General features: G+C 41.3%; 1 protein-coding gene across 1 annotated transcript in view; it reads left to right on the top strand.

Moving 5' to 3' along the window:
- Nucleotides 1–646: 646 nt before the first annotated feature.
- Nucleotides 647–12,515, top strand: part of SLC16A1 (solute carrier family 16 member 1) — a 48,177-nt gene continuing 36,308 nt past the window's right edge. Inside the window, exon 1 of the mRNA XM_088475447.1 lies at nt 647–732. The gene's annotated coding sequence lies outside the window, so the exon portion shown is untranslated. The remainder of the gene's footprint in view (nt 733–12,515) is intronic.

Raw genomic sequence — 12,515 nt, 5'->3', positions numbered from 1 at the left:
AGAATGTAAGCTTTTGTGCAGGGCCCTCTACCCTCTTGTGCTATTTCCTACTGTATTTTCATTTATCTCTTACTTCCCACTAGGGCAACTAACACTTGGCTGCTTATGTGGGTGTAAAGGTCACTTATATAGCAATGTTTATTATCCTTGCCCGTGTATTGTATTGTATTGTAAGTCGCCGGTTACTTATTTATGTGCTTTGTAAGGCGCTGCGGAACACTTGTGGCGCCATATAAATGATAATAATATCAGATCACCAATTTATAGTCGGACACTTATGGGCTCCACGCAGTACAGTTAGTTCATGATGCATGACACATTCGCAATTTTGCAGCGAGGGATCTGACCGAAGTGCAGTGCTGCATGCACACCACTTATTATACTATTTGTAAATAGCCGATCATTATTGTTGGTGAGCTAGCAGATAAAAGCTCCAATTCACAATTATCTGATGTCAAAGTAACATATATAGATATATAAAGCAATCCGTATAGAACACGCATTGGACGCCAGGGATGCTGCTTCTGCTAAGTTAAATATTAACATGGGTGACTATGATGATTAGGCGCGGTTTATCACAGGGGGAGTGCCGGGCAGGCGCAGTATATCTCCCCATGTACAGAGAGAGCCGCTGTGTACACACACATTACACATCGCTTACTGGAGACTGCAGCCAGATCTCCGCCCCCGGTGTGTGGCCGCTATAGGACACGTTGTAGCCGGCAGACACAGGTAAGTGACTGCAGCATATCTTTGAGGTTGCATCGGCGGCCTGTGCCGTGTGGTCCACGTGTGGTGGGGGCGATGCTGGCAAATCCCCGCTCTCCCTCAGGTTCCCCTTTGTTCAGTAGATCATCACCCCCCCTCCCCCGTGTGTGTGTACCGCTGCTGAGCTGGCTCAGGATCCCAGGGGCCGCTGCTCGGCGTGATACCCATGTGTGATGGGACGACCTCCGCTGTGTGACCGTATGATATATAATGTATATGCCTCCAGCAAGCTCACATATGATGGGGATCTAGTATGTACCAGCATTATAGTTTGCACACGTCAGCATACTGCGATCCGTAACGTTATTTTGTTTTAATGTCTTTTAAACTTGACGACATACTGATTAGGTGGATTATGTCTCTCGTCCTTCACTCCCGTATATAGTCCCTGGCAGAGGGCAGCAGCGCAGATGGCTGTGTCCGTGAAAGGTTGGGGTCACCTCTTGTGCAGGGCGAGATACAGAACCATTTATTACTGACACATTCCGCTCCTGTCCTATGTTCTTTTTGTTTTTCTGTAGCCAGATGTTTGGGGTTATACTGTTGATCTAGTTCTCGTTTGTGTTGTCCTATAGCAGCATTATTACATGTACTCTACCCAGGATTCCATGTGATGCAACTGCCCTGAAAGTGTGATCCTAGTGACGGAATGCTGCCAGTGTGACATTAGTGACGGGTTGCTGTGAGAACTGGATTCCTATATATTTATCTTACCCTGGTATAAATGGTGTTCCACAAAATTAAGTTTGGGAACCACACACTGGTATTTCCTCTGTGAGTGGCACAACGTGAAGCACGAACATGGACCCCTTGCTTTACATACAATAAGCTTAACTTGTATGTGGTGTCTGAAGCTGCTCAGTACTTAAAGGCTAATTCCTAATAAAACTGAATATTATATAAGGCAGGCTATGACCTAAAGGCCAGCTATGTGGCTTCTTCAGCTCCCACAGTTTTTGTGGTACCATAAACCATGTCTATGCATGGCATAAGGTAGGAGGGGTTGGCACCCCTAATAAAGGTTTAGAAATTATCCCCTTTGTTCTCAGGCAGATTGTTCTCAGGCAGTCTGTATCTATCTCACATGCATAGCCTTTGAATCGTTGTGTTAAATGACCTGCTGAATTTTACACCTGAGAACATTTGTCTATTGGAATGTATTGTAACCTATTCGTTTTAGGAGCTGGCCCTTTTTATATATTTAAATGCATCCAATGCCCACTCTAATACAGTATACTGAGCAAGCAGCATGTGTGATTCGTCCCTCCTACCACAATAATGCTCATTCTTCATCTTGCTAACGTAAGACCTGGTATTACGAAGTGTGACTACAGTGTTTAGTACAGCAGTGTGTGCGTGCTGCTCAATATCTGTCTTATGGACAGGCGTCTTGGTAGCTTGGCAACAAAGAATGGGGAACTTGTGACACCACTTACTGTACTTAGAAACAAAGCCTTTTAACTGTTTCATGTACAAATTTGTATCTTTGTAACTAGAACATTTTTGGTGTTTATCCCTCATCAGGGGTTAATACATTTTAGGCTGTGCTTACTTGGGAAAACTTATCTTCACACATGCGAAAAAAGATTTTCATGTGGAGGCTCTCAGGGTCATATCCAATTATCCCCCGCTTATTGTTGTCAGTGACCAATTCCATTAGTAGTCAATGCCCTGTGTGTTAATTACCAGAGGGTGCAATTTTCCTCGCAGCCTCAGGAGCTGTGAGAAAGTCTGCGTAAAAATGCACCTCTGGTAATTAACACATTGGGAAAGTCACTGGATTCCACATCTAGGGGTGTATGTACTAAAGCTTGATGAGAGATAAAATTGTGAGAGAAAAAGTATTAACCAATCAGCTCCTAATTGTCATTTTTCAAACACAACTTGTAAAATGCAAGTTAGAAGTTGATTGGTTAGTGCTTTATCTCTCACAATTTTCTTTCTCCAGTCTTTGATAAATACCCTTTATCCGGAATCCTTTAGTTACCAGAGGTTTTGCTGCGTGGGCAAAAGGTGTGAACCCGGAACTTTTCCCTGCACCAAATTGAATATACCCCATAAGTTTTTCTCTACACTAATATTACAATAAAATCTTTCATCTTTTGTCATTGATTGTAATTACTTCAAACCATTTTCCCCAGGTATTGGATTAAAATGAATACAAAAGTTATGAGATAGACAATGGCACGACTAGCAATGTATTCTAAAGTTTATCCACGTTACTAGAGTTCCCAACACTTGGTTATGTTGCAGATTATTCCTGACTCTAAAATATTTAATATTTTCATTTGTTTATTTATTAGATTTTATTCACATATTGAAAATCTTATTTCCTATTGCTTTTTTAAAATTAAAAGATTGCTTTGTCTTGCCACATTATAGCCCCTGTTGTCCAGTGTGGGAGCATCAATTCCTGCTAAAGTCGGCCATATGCTCCCAGAAACCGTACAAAACTATTAATCGCACAAGTTGATTAAGGGGCCTATGTATCAAAGCTTGGTGAGAGAGAAAATTAGTTGGTGATTTATATCGCACAATCAGCTTCTGTCTTACATTTTATAGGCTGTTTTTGAAAAATGACAGGAGCTGATTGGTTAATACTTTTTCCCTCACAATTTTATCTCTCTTCAAGCTTTGATACATAGGCCCCAATATATGTTTGTTTAATTGTCATTTGCTCCCATACATTGCTACAAAAACCTGATAATCTGCCAACTACTGTAGTTGGAAAGATAATCGTTAAGTGTGTGGCCAGCTTTGCTTTGTAACAACTTTGTTGCTGTTCCTTACCAATCACATTGGGCACGATTCTATTCAACGTGATGTAAATAGCGCTGGGAGTGAGCTCCCGGAGCTATTCAATACACCGCGCTGCCAAGTCCGACTAATGATTTCTTCTCTTATCCCTCCGACAAAAGACCCGGCGCGAGGCTGTTTTCTGCCCTTCGCGCCTGGAAAACAGCCTCGCGCCGGGAAGTTAGGTCGGGGAATGCCTGTTATCGCGCCTAAACACCCTATTTAAGGCGCGAGAACGAGCCTTCCCCGACCTAACATCGCGATGAATTGAATAGCTCCGGGAGCTATCTCCCGGTGCTATTTACATCGCGTTGAATAGAATCGTGCCCATTGAGTCTGTTACTAACACTCTCCAGTAATACATTTTAATATACTCCTCCTACACAGATTGCTAACATGACAATTAATTTTTCCTATGAACAATGTCCTGTGAATGTCCATACCCTGTCATATTTTCTTGAGCATAAACATAATTTAAAAAAACATATGTATGTTTTATAATGCACCTATTCCCGCTCTAAGGGCCTATGTATCAAAGCTGTGAGTGATAAAATTGTGAGATAAAGTACTAACCAGTCTGCAAAATGTAAATTTGCACGTAGCTGATTGGTTAGTACTTTATCACTCACACTTTTATCTCTCACAGCTTTGATACATAGGCCCCTAATTCCGTTATGCAATGAGAACGTGTGTCTGGGATCAATAAGAAAACATTTAGCTATACTGCAGTTTTACCTAAGCATGGTTATTTATATACAGCAATTCTCTAGAGATTAGTAATGAATATAAAAAATGAACAGCAGTGCCCATCAGAGTGTTAACATATAGAGTACTAGGTTTTGGAGAGATAGAACATATGTTATCGTCAGCTCCTAACTCTGTGGGGTCTATTAAGTAAGCCTTGGATGGGGATAAAGTACCAACCAGCTCTTAACTGTCATTTTTCAAACACATCCTGTGACATGGCAGTCAGAAGCTGATTGGCTGGTACTTTATCTCCATTCAAGGCTATTAAATAGACCCCTTAGTTTGAAAAATGATGGTTAGGAGCTGATTAGCTGGTACTTTATCTCTGTCCACTTTATCACTCTCCAAAGCTTAGTACATAGACCCCAAAGACTGGTAGTTCCAGTGCATCTCCATCCGTTAAATTTGTAAGAAGTTGTTTGAGTATCGAGAAAGAGAAAGTGTTTGTAATGTAATTACGACAGTCATCCAACACCTAATAGGGTCACCAGCGGTGAAATGCATCAATGCAGATCATGGATAGGCAATGCCATCTATAGATGGCGTTGCCTAATAGAATCCTATGGGCTTCTTTTCGGAGACTTGCCCAAAAGGGATCCAATAGGATCCTTCCCATGGACCCCACTGCTCGCTCATGCATGCGCAGAGCGATTCCCGGTTCATAGACTCAGGAAGTTCCAGCACAGCAAAGGACAGCTCATATCGGAAGTGCTGTCCTTTGCTAAAAATTGATTTTTGATGAAACTTGCCCCAATTGATGAAGGAATTTTGCCTTAAGTAATACTGCACCGTCACCTGCCTGTGGGTGCAACGTTATCTCCTGGATTTCCTGAAAATATATGGACTACAATAGGTGGACTACCTATTAGGATAGAACATTGTGTTCTCTGTTGTCAAGAATGGAGCCACCATTGGTTCATGCTCACTCTTTTTGTCAAATGTATGTTGTATTAACATTAACTAGCGACCCTCCCTGGCTTCGCACGGGAGCAATTTTGAATGTAGAGGGATTTTTAAAAAATGTTTTTTTAACCTTATCTTATAAGATTGCAGTGTACGTGACATTAGTAGTTTTTCCTCCTGACGTCAACACGATTACATTATGTTTTGACGTGACACACAAAAGGGCCATGTAAAGTTGTCCACCTAGGTCAAATCCAGCCTATAAGTGTCTGTCCCTGGCCTTTTATTTATGGTCATGCCAAAGCAAACTCTTATGGGAATTGGACTCGATTGAAATGAAAGAATCGTTTATCACATAAATGAAATAGAAACTGTAACGGGAAAAATTGATATTATGTACAGGTGAACAGGGCTTATATTTTTTTTCCAGAAAAATTGATGCATGTATCACACTGTACATGGAATAAAATAAAGATCTATCACAATGATGAACTTTAACGGTTTAGGCAGCATAAGCCGAGAGAGCACTCGGATGTCTGTTTATTCACTGACTTGCTTTATTAAAATCGTCACTGCTCGTCTCCCTTTTGTCATACATTAATGTTTCATACACCTAATCCTTCCTCCACAAATGCTCTAGCATAGTGGAAATTGCATCAAAATTTGTCCCGTGGTACTTCTGTAAACAGAACAAACATACAGACGCCTGCCAGGGACATTATGTATAGATATTGAACTCTGATGTCCTTTTGATGTATGTTATAGGGATTCCATCATGTTGTGGACAGAAAATTGCATACTGAGGATTATGTAGAGTCTGTACAGTACTCTTGGTGTGCTGAAAAGGTTATTTATTACGTTGCATGCAATTCAAGTAATGCCATGTAAAAAAAAAAAAACTTGAAATTTTTAGTGAAACATGAAAAAAAAAATAATTCTGTGTTAAAACATAGAAAAATATTAAAATTATAATGTAGAGAAGTGAGTAGCAATAAAATTGGAATAAATAAACTTATTTGGGTGCAACGCATATTGCAGTCTGCTTCCTCAGACAAATTTGCAACAGCTTAACCTTTTTCATGCACAATTTACATTGGTATGTCTAATGCAGGCAAGCGCATAACTTTACAAATATATACAATTAAGGTGCGTACACACTACACGATATGCTCCCTGAGCGATATCGTGTAGTGTGTCCCCGGCAGGCTGTGCTCAATGTCGTTCATGACATTGAGCACAGCTGCTGAACGATATCATTAACGATATCGTTCAGCGCCGGGCTCTCCCCCATTCCCCAACATGCAGCAACCTGACGAGGTCGTCAGATTGTGCTGCATGTTCAGGCGATGGGCAATGTCGGAAACGACCAGCAGGAGTGCGCAACGCTGGTCGTTTCCGACATAAATGTGCGCGATTTGTGCACGATTACTGAGCGATTACGATGTCGTAATTGTGCAGTCGCTCAGTAATATCGCCCAGTGTGTACCCACCATTACTGTTCATATTATGTAATTATGTATAGAATACAATGGGGAGAGGGCCCTGATTGCAAGTGCTTACATCTATGGAATGTGTGGATGCAGTGGGGAGTTAGAACTAGAGAAAGTATAGAGTGGAATGCTAGGTTTGAGTGAAGAGATGAGTTTTCAGGACATTTAAACGATGGATGGCAAGTCTGATTAGGTACATTGGAGCGGGTTCCCGACTATAGATACAGTCAATAGTTAGACAAGGATAAAAGTTCGACACAGAAAAAAAGTCACACACTAAAGTTAGACAAGCAAAAGATCGACACAAAAATGATCGACACTTTTTTTTTTTTTTTTCTTTTTTAGGGTTAGGCACCAAGGGGAGAGTTAGGGTGAAGATTAGGGCTACAAAATTAAATAAATTGTCGACCATCTTTGTGTCGATCATCTTCATGTCGAACTTTTAACCCTGTTGACCTTTTGTACCTGTCGAACTTTTTGCATGTCGAGCTCTAGGGTGTCTGACGTTTGTCTGTGTCAAACTTTTTTCCCTGTCTAACTATTGACTGTCTAACATCTGGTGTCTATCTAGACATTATCTATCTCTTATGCCACACCTAGGAGAGGGAGTCAGAGGCACGGTGATGAGGACAGGGTGGGGAGTGCAAGCTGAGAAGTCATTGTGGATGTAGGGAGCAGAAGAGTGGTTAAGGGCTTTGTTAGGTGAAGTGAGAAGAGTTTGTATTGGGTTCTCTGGCGGGATAGGGAGCCAGTGGAGTAACTGGGAGAAGGATACAGCAGAGGTAGCCCAACAAGAGAGAAAAATGATATGGGTTGTAGCATTAAGGATAGACCCAACAGTGCAAGGTTAGTTCAGTAGACCAGATAGCAGAAGATTATAGTAATCCAGAAGGGGGAGGACGGTGTCAATGAGGGTTTTAGTGGCTTCCAATGTGAAATATCATAAAGGTGTTAGTGGCAGGATTGGTATAGGGATTTAGCATAGTAATGGTGGGAAGAGTGGACAAGAGGGCAGAGGTGAAGATAACACCCAGATAATGGATTGGGAGATATAGAAAAGGTACTTTATAGATGCAAGGAGGAGTGGGATGTAAACTACATGCCAAATTGCTTCTTTTGAAGTTCTTTTCTCAGTCATTTTTTTAATGTGCATGTGCTAAGAAGTGTACACACGGGGATTGTCTTTTGCAGAAAGCAGATGTTCTTTAAATGCAAACAGACTGTTGAACTATGGCTGGCATATCCTTTCACTTAGAATTCATAATCAAACCTATGTTGACCAGTCTATAAAACCTAAGCTTTGTAATCTGTAATGTGAGAGAGAGAGGCATTTCCACTTATACCCCTTTAACACTGCTGCGATAACCCGGGTTATTGCTGGGTCTACCTGGGTCGCAGCTCAGTATAAAAGGATCCCTGAAAAATAACCGGGTCAAGTGACCCGGCAAACCAGCCCAGGTAGCTACCAGGGTCAGACCCAGGATGGACCTGGGTAATGGTGCACTGTAACGGCGCAAGCTGGGTTATCCGACCTGGGTCATGCTTGAAATGAGCTGATTGGTGATTGTGGAGCAGTCACCTCCCACTTTTTATGACCTCACAAGTTTAGCAGGGCAGACTCAGGTTCAGTGTGAATGGGGCTGACCTGAGAATAACCCAGATCGATGGTGCTGTGTAAACGGTGTCTGACTTGGGTTGGAACCATGTCTGAAAACCCAGGTCGGACCTGGGTTTTTGGTGGAAAAGAGGTATTATTATACCTCATCATAACCAGTCAGGCTAATTCAGTAGCCTAGAGAATGACATGCATGAAGAGCTGTAGAACCTTCAAATTTGTACCAGACACTTTATACGTTACTAATACATTTAAGGAATGAGACTATCTGGGTTTTATCCTGCCCTGGAAGATTGCAGTGCATTTTCTTTGCTCTGTTTGGTTATACCTTTTCCTGGGTGCCAGGAGTTGTATTATCACTTAATAGCTTTGAATAAGTGGTAATATTGTAAGTTGTATGCAACAAACTGGCTGTAAGACAAATGAGTTTTCCCAATTTTGGAGGCACTCAAACACTACTAAGACTAACTGATATCAGAATGTCTTTCCAGAGAAAACCTTCTACATTTGTGTGTTTAAAATTTCCAACTTGTACCCTCCTCTTTCTGCATCACTCCCCATCTCTAGTGCCAGTAGAATCACTTTACTTGCATATCGGACACTTGTTTAGAGGGAAGGAGGGGGAGGCAGCAGATGGGACCTGTGATAGGGACTGCTCATGGCTGCCTGACTGTGCATAAACAGGCTTCTCTGTGCAGTCTGTCATGCATGTTTTGGCAAATGACGTGGTGCAATGTATACGTGTATTGTTAGGCTCTGCAGATCTACTGCACATTTGCCATCGAGGTGCAGGGTTTGAAGTTCTGTTTAAATCTTTATCTATTCGTGCCCAAGCAGCACATGTTTATCCACAGGCCCTGTAAGCTGAAACTTTGCACCATCACTAATTAATAACAATAATGTTATTTCTTTATATATTTAAATATCATTTGAAGTGCTGTATATACAGATAAAATGTGAATGACTAGCCTAGTTTTTTTTTTTTTTTGTGTGTGTCTTATGCTGGCCATACACTAACGTGATTTTGGGCCAATTGCAGGATTTTAGATGTATGGTACGACGCATTGTGTGGAAATCGTGTAGTATTTAGGTAGGAATACAATCCGATGCACGCTCCCGCTGCTGTTCTATCGTATCATGAGTGCAGTCCATATTATCCGTTATAATTGTATGCAGATCGTGCCGTGTATTTGCGCATGCAATGCATTGTGCGTCCGACTGGCGTCATTTACATCTATTATGATCGCATATTTTTGGTGAGGCACACGATAGATCTAATCACGACCAGTCGTATAGGGGCGAGTGATCGTATGGAAGATCATATGTACATCGTGTGTCAAAAAAGCACCAAATCGTACGGCCGGGACTGCCAGGGAGGTGCTGTGGAGTTCAAGGGAAAACTTATGATGAAACGCATCTTATGCTGGTCGTACTAGTGTATGGCCAGCATATAACCATTTCATACTCTTGCATTTCCTTAATGAACTACATTTTAGTGACACATAGGGCGGAATTCAATTGTTTACGCCGTCCGCATCTCCCGTCTAAAGTGACAGGAAATCACGAGCCGCTATTCAATTGCTGCCTTTTTTTGCACTGATCATGCCCAAAGTGGTCAGGTTTAGCTGCGTAAAGCAGCTACCCCCGACCAAAGTGCTGGGCCCGACCGCAAAAAGTGATGTTTGGGTGCCCAAACGGGTCACTTTTCACACATTTCAGCTCGCACCCTGCTGGGGCTGCGAGCTGAAATGGAGCACTGGCAGCTGATCGCACCCGATGGAGCTATTCAATTGTTGCTCCTGTCGGGCGCGAAGGGGGGTAGAAACAATTGAATTCCGCCCATACTCTCTTCCTTTTTAATGAGCAATGAATGATGCAAAATAAATCCACTCCTAATGCACAGGACTATTTCTAACTAATACCTCTGACTGAATTGCACAACTCTATGGCCCTTTCAGCTATAAATGCTTGTCCTTGTCACGCGGCTAGTGGTAAATGTAACAATTCCAGAGCTTGTGCCAGTCTTATTCAGGCCTATGCTGCTGCCAAGGCATACTTTTAGCCTAGAGAGCTGCATCTGGTTTATAGGATCTACTTTCATTCGTATCTCTATATATAAACCGTTTGACGCTTAGACCTCTCGTCCACTGGCATTAAGATAAACTCTAGTATAGTACATGTTTGGATCTGAAATTGAGTTGTTTTTTAATCTTTTGTTTTTATGGAGTACTTTTTTCTTTAAACAAACCAAATGCCAGTGGGTAGAAGACCTTAAAGCTATAATTTAGAAACTAAAATGTTAAATGATGTGGGTTATTTGTTTTTTGGGTCCTATTAGTGTACATATGTAGATGAGTGCTATGGCTACGATTTTTTTTTTTTTTTTTTTTAGGCACTTACGTTTTGTGTGCCACACTTCTTAACATCTATTACAGTAGTTATCTCCAAAGGTGCTGGATCATTAATTCTCTGCTTGATCAGTGCACATACCAAGGACACAGTGTTCCTCATAGGTAGGCAAGATTTTCAGAACACTGCAAATTTGAAGGACTTTGTTATTAAATAATTATTTACTAGGCTTTTCAATAGTATTTCATAGTAACTGTTTAGATGACAGCCTTATGGTGAAGATTTGGGGGAGGGGGGTTATGTAGGTTAATTGCAGCTTGTACAAGTTTTATTTTTGATTGCCCGACGAGGAGAAAATGTATAGCATCATAGTGAGTGAACTGTACATTGAATCGCTTAAGGCACATAAAGCAAGTTAACCCTAAAGCCTAATTTCTTTATATGTTGTATTCAGGGCCTGATTCATAGTTGCGGATGGATCTTGCGAGTATTTGCAATGAGCCTACTCCACTACCAAACATATAACTTTGAGCAACGTGTGATTTGGTTGTATGCGTCTCGGCTGCACTTGCAGCTCAGTCGGTGTAACTTGGCGTACGCACGTAGGATTTGTTCTGGGGGTGTCTTGTGGGTGTTTAGGTGAAATTGCGGGCCATTCAGAGATGGGCGTAAGCAGTGGTTTTAGAAGAATCTATTGCACCAAATATAGTGCTGGTGCAAACACTTGCTGATGGTAATCATAGCTACTTTTGCAAAGTGGCAGTCAACTGAATACAGGTGACTATCCGCGTTTATATTTGAGCACGCAATTCAATTCTTAATCAAGCCTTCAGTGTGCATTGCTAAAGCCTGTTAAACGCACAGGGATGAACGTGTCTCAGCAGTATCCATGTGTGTGTACTCCAAAATGTGACCTGAACATTTCTACATAGTACCCAAGGAATTTTTCAGCATCTACTTATTGGAATATATATATATATATATATATATATATATATATATATATATATTCCAATATTTTAATTATTTTTTTTTCCAGCCGTAACTGCTACCTGCAATGCTAGAGGTACAAATGCAGAAGAAAAAACACTCTTGTAAAAGCATCCTTGTGCTGTTGAGAAGTTAGAGAGAATGGGTTTCAACCTATAAAGCATTGATAATTATTTGCAGATAATCTTATCAGTTTGAGTATTAAAAAAATTAAAGCCTGTCAACTATATGTACAGATGTGTCCTCTTACATCCTTGCTGATCGCGTTACAAACGTGCACACGCATCGCACCAGGTGATTACCAGCAGCAGCATATGCTATGGCGCACACTGCGATGCACCATACAATCCTATGAAGTCGCAGGTGCGAACGCAGTGTACCTATCCGCTTGTGGGCACATGCCTCGTGCCATACATGGCGCGATTTGCCGCGTACGCAGCAAAGATACGAGAGGACACATCTGTATATAGTTGCATAGAATTACAATCTTTTTGCATTTTTTTTTTTTTTCTTCAGCTGTTAATACACTGTAGGATTACCTTTCATCTAGGTAGGTTTAGTGGAAATGCATAAACGTAACCTCTTTACCCATGTCCCATGTCTTATTTGGAAGTGAGCCATGAAAGCCAGTTTACTTTTGCTATTCATTTAGTTAAGTACTAAGAAACCTGATATTCTTCTGGGGCCTCATGGGCAGATCTCTAACCTTCTGAAGGGCCACACATTACTGTTAACCTCTGTAATAAGTTATAACAATTTAACCAAAGAAAGAGAGACCCCTTGGAAAACTCATAACAGCCAAGTAAAGTGTTATAATAAACAAATATGACAATAGCAGGAAGGAGTCGGGGACCATA

This window comes from Taudactylus pleione, unplaced genomic scaffold (assembly GCF_031769625.1).
Source record: "Taudactylus pleione unplaced genomic scaffold, aTauple2 ptg000172l, whole genome shotgun sequence".
Classification (NCBI taxonomy): domain Eukaryota; kingdom Metazoa; phylum Chordata; class Amphibia; order Anura; family Myobatrachidae; genus Taudactylus; species Taudactylus pleione.
Note: the sequence above shows the minus strand (reverse complement) of the source record. Positions and strands in the feature narration are given on the sequence as shown.